The following is a 16644-nucleotide window of genomic DNA, read 5'->3' on the forward strand; positions in this document are numbered from 1 at the left end:
AAAACACTTTAATTTAAGAGCATTTGAATAGTTTTATTAATATTTCATATCAGTCCTTGTGTAAACATTATAAGTAAATTAAGCAGACATAATGTAAATTCATGTATATATTTTTATGTTTAAAAAAGTCTAATACCAATACAAAATATGTTTACTCTAATTGGGCAACCCAACCAGCTGGTTGAGATGTTTGATATGCATTACCTATCAAAGTTTAAGTAATGCAAACAAAAAATTTATGGATTATACTGAGGCGAAATATAAAATATTTTCCTGATAATTTTTTCTTGGTGTACCAGTTAAAGGGTTAATGGTCTTTCTCCTCAGTAACCCAATCTATTTCTACACCCCTACAGTCACTTTTAACTGCAATTTGATTTTGAAACATTGAAAGGGATTTACTTTGTCACTTGTCTGTCCTGCCTCTGAATACTTTGGCTTGCAGTGTTGGCACATTGTACAATAGATGTAATATTTGTGACAGTGCTGAAGAACATCTGTGAAACGTTATGTTGTGTCTTTACACTACCTATCTACAGCTGAACATGCAATTAAAATAGTTCATACTTTACCCCACGTTCTGTTACCTAAAATTCTCTTACTCTGCAATGTAGGTCCACCTATCCATGATGCAATATCTTGAGTCGTTTTTATTACAAAAAATATATATATATTTATCAATGTATTCCTAATAATGTAATAATAACAATTTTTTCACTTCCACAGTGTAATGTCTCACATACTTTTTTCTGTTCTCTGCATGACTGCGTGGCTTTCTGGGGAAATGGTTGCTGTGTTGGATTGTACATGCCCAGCCTACTCAGCTGCCTCAATTAAAACTAGGAATGTGCATAGGACTTATTTCTCCTTAGATTATTCTCATATTTAGTCAACTAGACCTGTTTGTATTTTTGCCAGAAGCAGATACTATAAAAGTAAAAAGATGTTTGGTGACAACACCGGAAGTGTGCAGAGACAGGAGTTTAGGTAATAAAATACTAGTCTGAAAATCCCACTTAAATTGCAAGTAAACATTTACAGCTCTAGCCGATAGAGGATTTTTATCTGTTAGACTATTGAGAGGTTATGTTATTAAACCTCTTTTCATATTAAAATGTTGACCGTCATTAAATGATAAGCATACTTGGCGTGAACAGTGTGCATTATCACTGAATTGTTGTACAATTGGGATGGATTCAATGAACACTTTGTTCAGCAGTCCTCTGAGCAAATCATTTCCAATTATGACCTTCCATAAATGTAATAACAGCATATTGTTGCTTGGGAGAAAAAGGAGCAGCACAGCATTTCTCCAAATAAAAATGCCTCTGAGCATTACCATATTTACTTGCAATTGTCATGCATCCACATACTGAAACAGGCACAATTTACAAGAACATGGTGATTTTCAACACGCATTCAAATGTAATAATCGCACTTCTTTCGATTGGAAATAGACTTGAGAATAATTACAGAGATGAGAAAGAAATAGAGAGTTAGAGATACAAAGAGAAAGAAAATAAAGGGAGAGACCGACAGAGGCAGAGATGGAGAGAAGAGAGAGAGAGAGATTTGTAGTTAATTTGAGAAATAAAATATGGGTAATAGAGGACAGACAATTGCGATATATGCAGCTGAAAATAAACAGTCAGGCTGAGTACAATCTTATCAGGAAGTGGCTATAAACTGAATCTGACCCATTTATCACTTGACAGAATAGATCAGGTTTTGATACCACGCTGAGACAAAATGACCATAGGTTCAAACTAACTATAAAAAGGGAGAAAGACGAACAAGACATTTTAATCTTGAGGTAGGCTTTCGACTAGATCAATCCTATAACCAATACTAATGTTGAAATCTGAAGTTAGCAACTAGTAGCAAATAATACCTGACTATGGTGATTTGCTATGCCTTCATATACAGTATGCCACTTAAAGAAGAATGAATCAACTAATGAGTGTGTATATAAAGTTCAGGACCAAACTAAGTACATACACATCTGTAAAAGACTCACTGACCATCCAGAACTTGGAACTTTAGCAGATTCATCTCCTTTAAAAAGTTTCAGCCGAGATAGAGGAACTGCACAGATGGTGGTTAACTCTCCGCGAGCAACATGGGACAATTAGCATGTGAATTGATGATGATGCAGGCTCAGTGCTAATTGGAGGCTGGTAAATGAATGCAATTTCTCCCTACATCTCAGTGGGCAGAAACATCAGGTAGCAGTGTTATAAGTCTATTTCCATAACCAGCTCTGGCAGCATATAATAGGTTGATCATATGCGATGTGCAGCCAATCTGCACCTCGACCAGGAGCACTAATCACACACAGATTGCATTAGTGAGGCAGGATTTGGCTTTAAAATAATTAACAAGCGACAGTGTCCCATTCTACTCTCTAGGTCTGTCCAGGAGACAACGATTCTAATGTTTGGGGAATGGAAACTAATCTTTGGAGATGACATTTTTATAGAATATGACAATCCCTGTACTGCCAGTCATCTGCCCCCATCTCTATTTGAGTAAATGCTTGTTCACGCCACATATGAAAGCAGAACCAGGTTTGAAGCAATTTGACGCCAGACACTTCAAAAGTAATGCATATTGATGCCACTGCGTATCCCCACTCCAGCAATCTTATGAAGGCATTTGGTAGTCTTCCAAATCTCATACATGAAGTAACATTTTCCCATTTGGAGACAAAGTGTGTGCGTGTGTCTTCAATAATTTAAGGTATGATGGAATATCAGTACAGGCGACAGATGTTTGAATAAGTGTGCACGTGTTCAGGTAGCGCCTGCAGAGCAGATGTTTGAACCGCTTGACAACACAAAGCTCCATTTATAACCTGCTCTTAACTGGCTCCTCTGTCTGTAGTAACTCCTTCTTCAAGTTTAAATTAACATCTGCTGCTGCTCATGCATTCCTGACCATAGCATGTATTTATGTTAGGAATACTTAGTGTAAGTGTAAAAACTGTAAGGCGATCAATGTGCCCATTGCTGTTCACCTTCATTGTAAAGCATCTATAGCACCCATTGCTGTTCACCTTTATTGTAAAGCATCTATAGCACACATTGCTGTTCACCTTTATTGTAAAGCACCTATAGCACCCATTGCTGTTCATCTTTATTGTAAAGCACCTATAGCACCCATTGCTGTTCACCTTTATTGTAAAGCATCTATAGCACACATTGCTGTTCACCTTTATTGTAAAGCATCTATAGCACACATTGCTGTTCACCTTTATTGAAAAGCACCTATAACGCCCATTGCTGTTCCCCTTCACTGTCAACTCAGGATTGAAGTGACCAATGTAGCTGAATGAAGCTGGCATGTGTATTTTTATCCCAAATACATTCTCTACACTACAGAAGGTGGGGGATCTGTTTGGGGAATCCCTCTCATACAGTACAATGGATATGCTACATGGTTTGTCATCACACTTTCATTTAACTGATGATATTATGTAGTTGTAAAGGATGTCACGCTGCTTTCTTAGCGAGTAACACTTCCTCCTGACTCAGCTCATGAAGCTTGATTCGAGGACCTATGCCTTGCCAGCACATTATGACCCTCCTCCTGAAGCGTCTTACCAGTGTTCTACATTCACCCCTGAAACTTACTCAACAGCGTTGAGCTAAGCGCAACTGTAGATCCGGGTCACAGCTCAACTGTAAAGGACGTCACGCTGCTTGATTGGCGAGTACCACTTCCTCCTGATAAGTCTCGTGCCGAGGATCGAACCTGGGACCTCTGCCTCCTGAAGTGTCTTACCAGTCAGCCCATGCGAAAAGCTAGTTATGCGTAAATGGAGACACACATCCCAGTTTCACACATCCCCATGTGCTACATAGTGTCATGACTGTCCTGATCAGGTCAGGTTACAGGAGACCACAACCCTACAGTTTATCTCTCAACCCCAACAGAGGAGGAGCAATCTAGGGGTCTGAAGATGTGGGGGTTTTATGACCCCTCACGCCCCTGGTAAATCTCAGGCCACAGTTACTATGGAGAACCAGCCTCAGAACATTAAATATGAAATAAAGGGACTTTGGAACAATGGTTTCCGTCAGCCACAATGGTGGTCATGACGATAGATGGAATATGAAAATGTATGTCGTTTTTGTTTTGTTATTAAAGGTTAATAGATGACGTTATTACGAAAACATTGTAATGTGAAGAGTTTTCCTAGTATATGTTTGATGTTTATTCATTGTACGTTGTGTGGGAAATGTCCAAATCAAAGGGAATGTTGTGGTAAAGATGAAATTTGAAGTTGTCTAAAATTGGATTTGAGAAAAACCTAGACCTTGCTCTTAACTTGGTACGCCCAGAGAATTGCCCTAAAGGCGGTTACGCCCACTTCTGTCACGAGGGTATAAAACCTGTGAGTAAAGAATTTACAGATAAGACTACGTGACCCAAGCTGCAGCCAAGGTCTAAAAAGTCAACGAACCCAGAACGCAACACAAGTTTGAAGACAAAGAAATATTTTTCTACCCAAGCTACGGATGAGTAGCTGTGTCTAAGCGGGTGAATTCAAGCCGGACCTCCTAGCATCCAATCCCAGCGAATCGTGGTATCTAAACGGTTTCATTCCTATGCTGTGAGCTCTGAGTTACAGAGCTGTCTGTCATCAGAAGACCCCTTCCAGGGCAAGGGGGAGGGAACAGACTCCTAAGCCAAAAGGACACTGACATCGTGAGGATGACCAGAAAGGTGCGCCGGAGAAGTGTGTCATCGAGCAGCCTGAACGGTCCCCTGAACGGTCCACGCAGAGAATCCTCGGAGATCTTCCCCACGTAATTACATCATTATATTCTGACCCATAAGAGCAGCAGTTTGGGGCAAGGCTAGGGTTGTCACGTTCTGACCTTAGTTCCTTTGTTTTGTCTTTTGTTTTAGTATGGTCAGGGCGTGAGTTGGGTGGGTTGTCTATGTTAGTTTTCTATGATTTGCCATTTCTGTGTTTGGCCTGGTATGGTTCTCAATCAGAGGCAGCTGTCAATCGTTGTCCCTGATTGAGAACCATATTTAGGGAGCCTGGTTTCTATTGTGTTTTGGTGGGTGATTATTTTCTGTTTTGTGTGTCATCACTAGACAGGACTGTTTTGTTTGTTTGTTCAGTGTTCAGTTTTGATTATAATAAAAATCATGACACTTACCACGCTGCACCTTGGTCCTCATCTTCTTCCACCGTAGGCCGTTACAAGGGTTAGAATAGCATAGCTGACAAATTCACCCAAATGTATATTTCTCTTGTGTACTTTCTTTTTTTCGCTCTCTCTTCGAAATCCCCATTTTGGGAAACACGCGCCATAGTGTGTTGGCCCGTTATACTAAGTTTTAATCAATAGCCTATAATGTGTTTTGTCTGTGTATCTTTTATCATCATTTTAGCTTTTTAGTAAATAAATATTCAACTAAGATTGGTGTGGTACGAAGTCATTGGTGAGACCCGGGTCCGTGCAGATTCACGGACTATACGACGTTCAGAACGAGACTGTAGAGGTAACTGGTTAATTAGCGGCTGTTGTAAAATTGATATTCTTTGAGTTAATTTGGGAAATAAAAACTCAATAAAAACTTGTTTTCCCATGGTGCCCCAGGTTAATGAGATAATAATTGCTTGATTCAGTTAATCACGCAATTACAAACTTTTAATCATTCGATGAAAAACAGTCGTCACATTAACTAATACAACGTCAAGACAATAGTCAAAGCAAAATAGGTGAGCCAGGACTAATGCACAAACACCGGAAAACGAACAACTCTGACATTCCACTTTCGACTGAGTATTGCTCAATTAACATTATTGTTTATTTATCCTGATTGTGCCTGTGGCTGGCAGTCGAGCCACTTGGGAAGACTGGCCTGGGAATCTTTCCTTTGCTAAGCAGCCTGGCATTTCTCAGAGCTCACGGTTCCCTCCAGGAATCCAGCAGCAAGAAGCAGTAAATCAATAGGAGCGCCGAGAGGGCAAATGACAACCCGTTTAGGTTGGCGGCCTACTTCGTTTCACAACATGTGGCCTGGCCTTCTAAACCAAATGCACAGTCTCGGGGAGAAAATATTTCCCTGCACTAAATCAGATTTGGCGGCAGGTGGTCCAGGGGTTTGTGAGTGAGCTGCCTATACACTCCTGCTGCCGTGATAGTATAGCGGTTCCGAGAGAAAACACAATTTTTCATCGGCCACTGTTTTCCAAGCCTCCCTTTCCACCACAGCTCCATCAGTTCAATGGATCAATGATATTCACTTTGTCATGGTCTTTGTTCATCAGTCAACACAATGATAGCTTGATAAAGCACCATTTATCATAATACATCTACAGTGTTTAGGCTGCAGTGCATCATATTCGTACTCTACAGACTGGTGAACTGAAGTCATAAAATATGTTATTAATAGCCTAATAGTAGGTTTTTTGATTCTCACAATATGTATACAAATAATGAAGTTGTTGATTTACAACCATAACCATGATCTGCCATTCTAAGCTTATCTAAATATGGTATTGGCAGTAAATACAGTGTCTCTGTGTTTCCAGAATGACTTTAAATGTATTCATGTAGTGTGAGTGAACATTACAGAGAAGACTTAGAGATGACCACCTCAAGTTTTAGGGTTCAAAGGAAGGATAAGAGGGTGCTCCCATCTTCCACGCTAAAATAGATTACCCTTTTACTTTTATTAAACCGGTGTGAAAGGACCATAACCCTCGGGGCCCAAATTGAGGCATGGGCGACAGAGGAGAAATAAATTCAAGCCATGTACCCAAATCCACAACAATTTGTCCTGAGCAGCAAAGTCACCCCAGAAAAAGAGGCATAAAAGCTAACTGAGGGATGAATAATGTATGTGAGGCAAAACTCGATTACATAAACGTTATTTATCTGATTGACTGGTGCTGTGGTGGCGAGGTTCAATTTCCGCTCCCTCGCTCACACTTCATAGCCTCTCACTCTGTGATCTACAGTATAATCTTTACATTTCAAGAAAGTGCAGGACCTTTTTTTCTCCCCCTCCCTCCCATTCCTTAAAGTTGTTTCCTGCCTCTGTCTCAAAGACCCCTGTTATATTGATCATATGCAAATTAACCTAACAGCAAATAGCATCATCATGTTCCTCTCATTTTCCTTGAACCTTAACAAAATTGCACCTCTACCATCTGGGAATATCTGGGAGATTTAACCTGTGTCTGATTTTTTTTTTAAACTCCCATACGGTTGTTATCAGTAACTCCTGGAATTAGCTGTTTAACAGAGGCAATCAAATCAATTGTAATACATTTACAGGTGCATATATAGGCCTATACTTCGGCCAAAGTTGATAGGCGTTGAAGGCTTTGATTGGTGGAGAACAATTCAATCGCTATGTGATTGATGCATGTGGAAGTTACACTTGCAGTGTGTTATAGCTAGGAAGGAGCAGGACAAATTGGGATCTCAGAAAATGCATTGTATGGTACAGTAGTGCCAGGCATCACCCTAAAAAGTCCCTCTGGATTATGTTTTTTATTGAGTTGTTAATTAAGCTCTAATTTGTGGAGTTGACAAACCTTGTTGAGTCATTTGCATAGATTTATGCTATAAATAGCAGCTCGATCCGCTGAGGACAAATGAAAGAATGGTGAAATGGAAATGTCTGTTTGACCTTCGCAATATCAATTCTCCAGTGATCACATGATGCCAACAAATGATGCATACGCTCTGTACAAGTAAAAATGTATTTCATTCTACACTGTAAAATGTGAAAATGAGTGGACCTCGGGAACTGGTGCACGGAATGAGCAGCAGTACCGGGGGAATCTGTGACAAATGCAAAGATTGTGGGAAGTTATGTGCAAGAAGATCAGAACTTCTCAAACATTATACACTTGATAATAGGCATTATGGACGTGGTCATAAATACCCACGTACTTACTCAAATTTCACATTCAAGAATACTTTACGGAGCCATCTGTCAAGAAATCACCCTGCCCAGCGGTACTCAGTAACCAAAGTCTTATCTATGTTCATGTGCCATATCTTTCTACAGAAAGGGAATATTTTCAACATATTGGCCAACACCTGAAAAATCATGAGACTGCCCATACAAAACCAGCATTTACGAGAATTTCAAAACTCATAAATATAAATTGACATGCAGTGAATTACTTTGAACTTAGCATTGTAAAAACAAAGAGCCTTACTCATTCTGATGAATAATATTTTAACAGTGTTCCTGCTGACACTTTGGATGGGGAGGATATATCATGTAATGAAGGGAATTATTATTATAATTGTGTATTTTACCCCCTTTTCACCTCAATTTCTTGATATCCAATTGCCATCCAATTACGTTTTGGCTCATCGCTGCAACTCCCCAACGGGCTCCGAAACATGACCCACAAAACCTCGCTTCTTAACACCCGCCCGCTTAACCCGGAAGCCAGCGACACCAATGTGTCACAGGAAACAACTTCCATCTGACGACCAAAGTCAGCCTGCAGGCACCCGGGCCGACACAAGCAGTCACCAGAGTGCGATGAGCCAAGTAAAGCCCCCACCAGCCAAACCTTCCCCTAATCCGGACGCCCTATGGCGGCACACAATTGTGACACAGCCTGGGATCGAACCCAGGTCTGTAGTCTGTAGTGACGCCTCAAGCACTGCGACACTCGGGAGGCAATGAAGTGAATTTCGATACGTGATTTGACAATGAAAGAAATTGAGCTATTAATTGCCACGGTCATTAAGTAAAAACAAATATCTTGTATCTAGTGCAGCTGTTGATGAGCTCCTGTAGGAGTTTCAGTATTTGATCAGTTCTGTATCTCTGCCTATTAAACAAAAGACTGTGACCCAAATATTATAGGATCACAGTTGCCAAGTTGACAAATCAGTTGTTCAAGAGATTGCCAATGACCTCTGCAAGTCAAACCCCATTCAAGTAGCGATAGAAGACAGAGGTCCACTCTTTACAGCTTAGAAACAAAAGGGGTTTTATAAGAGCCACTTTAGTGTTGTAGAACCAGTAAAATATGTACTTGATTCAAGAAATAAGAATTATTTCCAATATATTTAGGCTAATTGCAGCTAATTCTTAATTGTTATAATATTCTAGATCAGGCTGGCAATCTCAAGCAGCATGCTACAACGGAGACCTCCCGGACGCTCAGTAATCCCCCTACCAGCGGTGATTTTGTCCAGCTTTCCCGAGAACCCCATTTACCTCCTCCGGAGAACTATGCTGGGGATCCTGGAACCTACTGGGCGTTTCTTTCCTAGTGCTCCCTCATCTTTGAGCTGCAGCCCTCTTCGGTTCCTTCGGATCGTTCGACGATAGTGTATGCCATAACGCTGATGTTTGGAAGGGTGCTCACCTGGTCTACGATGGTTTGGGAGCAACAATCCGCCATTTGCCTTCGTCTGGATGATTTCATGGCGGAGATGAGGAATGTGTTCGATTCTCTGGTGTCCGGGAGAGAGGCTGCCCAAAAGATACTTCTACTACGTCAAGACTCCCGCAGTGTGGCAGACTACGCAGTAGACTTTCGCAGATTGGCCACAGAAAATGCATGGAACCCAAAGTCCCTGTTCGACACCTTCCTTCATGGATTATCAGAGGAGATTATAGATGAGCTCGCAGCTCGGGAGTTACCCTTGGACCTCGACTCCCTCATAGCCTTAACCATGAGGATCGATGGGCACCTACGGGAATGCAGGAGGGAAAGGAGGTCTGTTCTGGGCCACACTCCCTCGTCCACGGCTGCTTTCTCGCCTTCGAAGAACCACAAAAGTTCCAGATGCCTGCATTCCCACAAAGATCCAAATTCACCCGAGCCTCCTCGGGAATCATCGGGCAGGGCTAGATTGTCGCCTAAGGAATGATTATGTAGGCTCACTCATAGTACAGTTCCCATTAACCTGCGAGTGTCGGGCAATCACAGTGAGTCCATACAGTTCCTACATTGAATCTCCCCATGTTCCTGTTGTTTTGGGGTTTTAATGGCTCCAGAGGCACAACCCCATGATTGACTGGCCCACTGGTTCTATCCTGGGTTGGAGCCTGTTCTGCCACTCACATTGCCTTCAAGCTGCGCAGCCTGCCCTGGAAAATCCTCAGATTTCTCTGCCATTCCCGCCGAGTAGCAGGATATCCTGGAGGTTTTTAGCAAGGCTCGCAGCACCTCCCTTCCTCCGCATCGGCCCTACGATTGCGCCATTGACCTCCAGACATTTGGAATGCCTGGTTTGAATATGGGAAGGAGACGAGTGGAAGACAGCCTTCAACACGGCTAATAGACACTACGAGTACCTTGTCATGCCATTTGGACTCACCAACGTCCCTGCAGTGTTCCAGGCTCTGGTCAACAATGTGCCCCGTGACATGCTGAATCGGTTTTTGTTTGTCTACCTCCCTGACTTCCTTGTTTTCTCCCCTTCTGCTCAAGAGCATGTCCTCAATGTCCGACAAGTCCTCCAACGTTCGACCCAGGAACAAAAGTTGCACACCTGCACTTTCCTTTCTCATCGCCTGAATTCCGCTGAGAGGAACTGTGAAGTTGGTAATCGGGAGCTTCTTGCGGTCAAGATGGCACTGGAGGAGTGGAGGCGCTAGCTTGAAGGGGTAGAACACCCATTCTTAGTTTGGACTGACCATATGGACCTAGGTTGGGCAAATGGTGTTGAGTGATTGAGTGATTTCATTCTTCATTTTGACGTCATTTCCGGTCACAACTTGCAGACTTGTTTTCGAGTTGCTGTGCGTTTTGTTGCCAACCTATTTTGCTACCTGACAACTTTACGGTTTTTACTTTTTAATTACCGTTTATATATATATATATTTTTTTTTCCTCAACTTTTTCACTCCGGACGCTTTATCTGGACACAATTCGTCAGGACCTCCAATAGCCGAAGCTAAGTAGTAACATTAACATGATGCCTTCTAATTGCAGTCGCTGTACTCGCCTAACGGCGAGGATAGCTGTGCTACAAGCCCAGCTTCAGACGCAATCGTTAGGCAAGGGTAATTTCAGTGTAGGAAAGGATGAAACAGCATCTGTGCCACCAGTAAGTACAGATAGTAGTATAAATCCCCTGGCACAGTCCCCGCAGCCGGACAACTTTCTCACGGTTTCTGGAAGGAAATGCTGTAGGAACGGTCAACCGGTGTCGCTCATTCAGCCGACAGAAACTTTCAACCTGTTTTTCCCATTAAGCAGCGAGTCGGAGTCAGAGGCCGAGTCTTCTCTGGTCTCTACTCCTCCCGTTACGGGGTCTGAGACGCCGAAGCTTCCCACCATTATCTCTGACAAATTGAAAACTCTAGTCATTGGCGACTCCATTACCCGCAGTATTAGACTTAAAACGAATCATCCAGCGATCATACACTGTTTACCGGGGGGCAGGGCTACCGACGTTAAGGCTAATCTGAAGATGGTGCTGGCTAAAGCTAAAACTGCCGAGTGTAGAGAGTATAGAGATATTGTTATCCACGTCGGCACCAACGATGTTAGGATGAAACAGTCAGAGATCACCAAGCGCAACATAGCTTCTGCGTGTAAATCAGCTAGAAAGATGTCGGCATCGAGTAATTGTCTCTGGCCCCCTCCCAGTTAGGGGGAGTGATGAGCTCTACAGCAGAGTCTCACAACTCAATCGCTGGTTGAAAACTGTTTTCTGCCCCTCTCAAAAGATAGAATTTGTAGATAATTGGCCCTCTTTCTGGGACTCACCTACAAACAGGACCAAGCCTGACCTGCTGAGGAGTGACGGACTCCATCCTAGCTGGAGGGGTGCTCTCATCTTATCTACCAACATAGACAGGGCTCTAACTCCTCTAGCTCCACAATGAAATAGGGTGCAGGCCAGGCAGCAGGCTGTTAGCCAGCCTGCCAGCATAGTGGAGTCTGCCACTAGCACAGTCAGTGTAGTCAGCTCAGCTATCACCATTGAGACCGTGTCTGTGCCTCGACCTAGGTTGGGCAAAACTAAACATGGCGGTGTTCGCCTTAGCAATCTCACTAGGATAAAGACTACCTCCATTCCTGTCATTATTGAAAGAGATCATGATACCTCACATCTCAAAATAGGGCTACTTAATGTTAGATCCCTTACTTCAAAGGCAATTATAGTCAATGAACTAATTACTGATCATAATCTTGATGTGATTGGCCTGACTGAAACATGGCTTAAGCCTGATGAATTTACTGTGTTAAATGAGGCCTCACCTCCTGGCTACACTAGTGACCATATCCCCCGTGCATCCCGCAAAGGCGGAGGTGTTGCTAACATTTACGATAGCAAATTTCAATAAAAATAAAAAAAATGACGTTTTTGTCTTTTGAGCTTCTAGTCATGAAATCTATGCAGCCTACTCAATCACTTTTTATAGCTACTGTTTCCAGGCCTCCTGGGCCATATACAGCGTTCCTCACTGAGTTCCCTGAATTCCTATCGGACCTTGTAGTCATAGCAGATCATATTCTAATCTTTGGTGACTTTAATATTCACATGGAAAAGTCCACAGACCCACTCCAAAAGGCTTTCGGAGCCATCATCGACTCAGTGGGTTTTGTCCAACATGTCTCTGGACCCACTCACTGTCACAGTCATACGCTGGACCTAGTTTTGTCCCATGGAATAAATGTTGTGGATCTTAATGTTTTTCCTCATAATCCTGGACTATCGGACCACCATTTTATTACGTTTGCAATTGCAACAAATAATCTGCTCAGACCCCAACCAAGGAACATCAAAAGTCGTGCTATAAATTCACAGACAACACAAAGATTCCTTGATGTCCTTCCAGATTCCCTCTGTCTACCCAAGGACACCAGAGGACAAAAATCAGTTAACCACCTAACTGAGGAACTCAATTTAACCTTGTGCAATACCCTAGATGCAGTTGCACCCCTAAAAACTAAAAACATTTCTCATAAGAAACTAGCTCCCTGGTACACAGAAAATACCCGAGATCTGAAGCAAGCTTCCAGAAAATTGGAACGGAAATTGCGCCACACCAAACTGGAAGTCTTCCGACTAGCTTGGAAAGACAGTACCGTGCAGTACCGAAGAGCCCTTACTGCTGCTCGATCATCCTATTTTTCATCCTAACTTAATTGAGGAAAATAAGAACAATCCGAAATTCCTTTTTGATACTGTCGCAAAGCTAACTAAAAAGCAGCATTCCCCAAGAGAGGATGACTTTCACTTTAGCAGTGATAAATTCATGAACTTCTTTGAGGAAAAGATTATGATTATTAGAAAGCAGATTACGGACTCCTCTTTAAATCTGCGTATTCCTTCAAAGCTCAGTTGTCCTGAGTCTGCACAACTCTCCCAGGACCTAGGATCAAGAGAGACGCTCAAGTGTTTTAGTACTATATCTCTTGACACAATGATGAAAATAATCATGGCCTCTAAAACCTTCAAGCTGCATACTGGACCCTATTCCAACTAAACTACTGAAAGAGCTGCTTCCTGTGCTTAGCCCTCCTATGTTGAACATAATAAACGGCTCTCTTTCCACCGGATGTGTACCAAACTCACTAAAAGTGGCAGTAATAAAGCCTCTCTTGAAAAAGCCAAACCTTGACCCAGAAAATATAAAAAACTATTGGCCTATATCGAATCTTCCATTCCTCTCAAAAATTTTAGAAAAGGCTGTTGCGCAGCAACTTACTGCCTTCCTGAAGACAAACAATGCATACGAAATGCTTCAGTCTGGTTTTAGACCCCATCATAGCACTGAGACGCACTTGTGAAGGTGGTAAATGACATTTTAATGGCATCGGACCGAGGCTCTGCATCTGTCCTCGTGCTCCTAGACCTTAGTGCTGCTTTTGATACCATCGATCACCACATTCTTTTGGAGAGATTGGAAACCCAAATTGGTCTACACGGACAAGTTCTGGCCTGGTTTAGATCTTATCTGTCGGAAAGATATCAGTTTGTCTCTGTGAATGGTTTGTCCTCTGACAAATCAACTGTAAATTTCGGTGTTCCTCAAGGTTCCGTTTTAGGACCACTATTGTTTTCACTATATATTTTACCTCTTGGGGATGTTATTCGAAAACATCATGTTAACTTTCACTGCTATGCGGATGACACACAGCTGTACATTTCAATGAAACATGGTGAAGCCCCAAAATTGCCCTTGCTAGAAGCATGTGTTTCAGACATAAGGAAGTGGATGGCTGCAAACTTTCTACTTTTAAACTCAGACAAAACAGAGATGCTTGTTCTAGGTCCCAAGAAACAAAGAGATCTTCTGTTGAATCTGACAATTAATCGTAATGGTTGTACAGTCGTCTCAAATAAAACTGTAAAGGACCTCGGCGTTACTCTGGACCCTGATCTCTCTTTTGAAGAACATATCAAGACCATTTCAAGGACAGCTTTTTTCCATCTACGTAACATTGCAAAAATCTGAAACTTTCTGTCCAAAAATGATGCAGAAAAATTAATCCATGCTTTTGTCACTTCTAGGTTGGACTACTGCAATGCTCTACTTTCCGGCTACCCGGATAAAGCAATAAATAAACTTCAGTTGGTGCTAAATACGGCTGCTAGAATCCTGACTAGAACCAAAAAATTTGATCATATTACTCCAGTGCTAGCCTCTCTACACTGGCTTCCTGTCAAAGCAAGGGCTGATTTCAAGGTTTTACTGCTAACCTACAAAGCATTACATGAGCTTGCTCCTACCTATCTCTCTGATTTGGTCCTGACGTACATACCTACACGTACGCTACGGTCACAAGACGCAGGCCTCCTAATTGTCCCTAGAATTTCTAAGCAAACAGCTGGAGGCAGGGCTTTCTCCAATAGAGCTCCATTTTTATGGAACGGTCTGCCTACCCATGTCAGAGACGCAAACTCGGTCTCAACCTTTAAGTCTTTACTGAAGACTCATCTCTTCAGTGGGTCATATGATTGAGTGTAGTCTGGCCCAGGAGTGGGAAGGTGAACGGAAAGGCTCTGGAGCAATGAACCGCCCTTGCTGTCTCTGCCTGGCCGGTTCCCCTCTTTCCACTGGGATTCTCTGCCTCTAACCCTATTACAGGGGCTGAGTCACTGGCTTACTGGGGCTCTCTCATGCCGTCCCTGGAGGGGGTGCGTCACCTGAGTGGGTTGATTCACTGTTGTGGTCATCCTGTCTGGGTTGGCGCCCCCCCTTGGGTTGTGCCGTGGCGGAGATCTTTGTGGGCTATACTCAGCCTTGTCTCAGGATGGTAAGTTGGTGGTTGAAGATATCCCTCTAGTGGTGTGGGGGCTGTGCTTTGGCAAAGTGGGTGGGGTTATATCCTTCCTGTTTGGCCCTGTCCGGGGGTGTCCTCGGATGGGGCCACAGTGTGTCCTGACCCCTCCTGTCTCAGCCTCCAGTATTTATGCTGCAGTAGTTTGTGTCGGGGGGCTAGGGTCAGTTTGTTATATCTGGAGTACTTCTCCTGTCCTATTCGGTGTCCTGTGTGAATCTAAGTGTGCGTTCTCTAATTCTCTCCTTCTCACTTTCTTTCTCTCTCTCGGAGGACCTGAGCCCTAGGACCATGCCCAAGGACTACCTGACGTGATGACTCCTTGCTGTCCCCAGTCCATCTGACCGTGCTGCTGCTCCAGTTTCAACTGTTCTGCCTTATTATTATTCGACCATGCTGGTCATTTATGAACATTTGAACATCTTGGCCATGTTCTGTTATAATCTCCACCCGGCACAGCCAGAAGAGGACTGGCCACCCCACATATGCTCTCTCTAATTCTCTCTTTCTTTCTCTCTCTCGGAGGACCTGAGCCCTAGGATCATGCCACAGGACTACCTGACATGATGACTCCTTGCTGTCCCCAGTCCATCTGAACGTGCTGCTGCTCCAGTTTCAACTGTTCTGCCTTATTATTATACGACCATGCTGGTCATTTATGAACATTTGAACATCTTGGCCATGTTCTGTTATAATCTCCACCCGGCACAGCCAGAAGAGGACTGGCCACCCCACATAGCCTAGTTCCTCTCTAGGTTTCTTCCTAGGTTTTGGCCTTTCTATCGAGTTTTTCCTAGCCACCGTGCTTCTACACCTGCATTGCTTGCTGTTTGGGGTTTTAGGCTGGGTTTCTGTACAGCACTTTGAGATATCAGCTGATGTACGAAGGGCTATATAAATAAATTTGATTTGATTTGATAAGAATATTGAATATCTCCGCACCGCCAAACGTCTCAACTCTATACAGGCTTGTTGGGCTCTGTTATTCACTCGGTTTTTCTTTATCATCACCTACTGAATGATAAGCCTGATGCTCTCTCTCTCGCCTTTATAGTTCTGTGGCTACTGTCAAGGCTCCGGAGAAGACCCAGATGCAGACAGTTTCGAAGTAACAAAAGATATTTACTCAAACAGGGGGGGCAGGCAAACGACAGGTCAAGGGCAGGCAGAGGTCAGTAGTTCAGAGTAGAGTCCGAAAGGTACAGAACGGCAGATAGGCTCAGGGTCAGCTCAGGCACAGGTCAGTAATCCAGGGTGGTATGGCAAGGTACACAATGACAGGCAGGCTCAGGGCCAGGACAGGCAGAATGGTCAAAACTGAGAAAGATAGAAAACAGGAACTAGAGACAGACAGGAGCAGGGGAAAAAATGCTGGTAGGCTTGACGAAACA

This window comes from Oncorhynchus tshawytscha, linkage group LG03, assembly GCF_018296145.1.
Source record: "Oncorhynchus tshawytscha isolate Ot180627B linkage group LG03, Otsh_v2.0, whole genome shotgun sequence".
Lineage (NCBI taxonomy): Eukaryota > Metazoa > Chordata > Actinopteri > Salmoniformes > Salmonidae > Oncorhynchus > Oncorhynchus tshawytscha.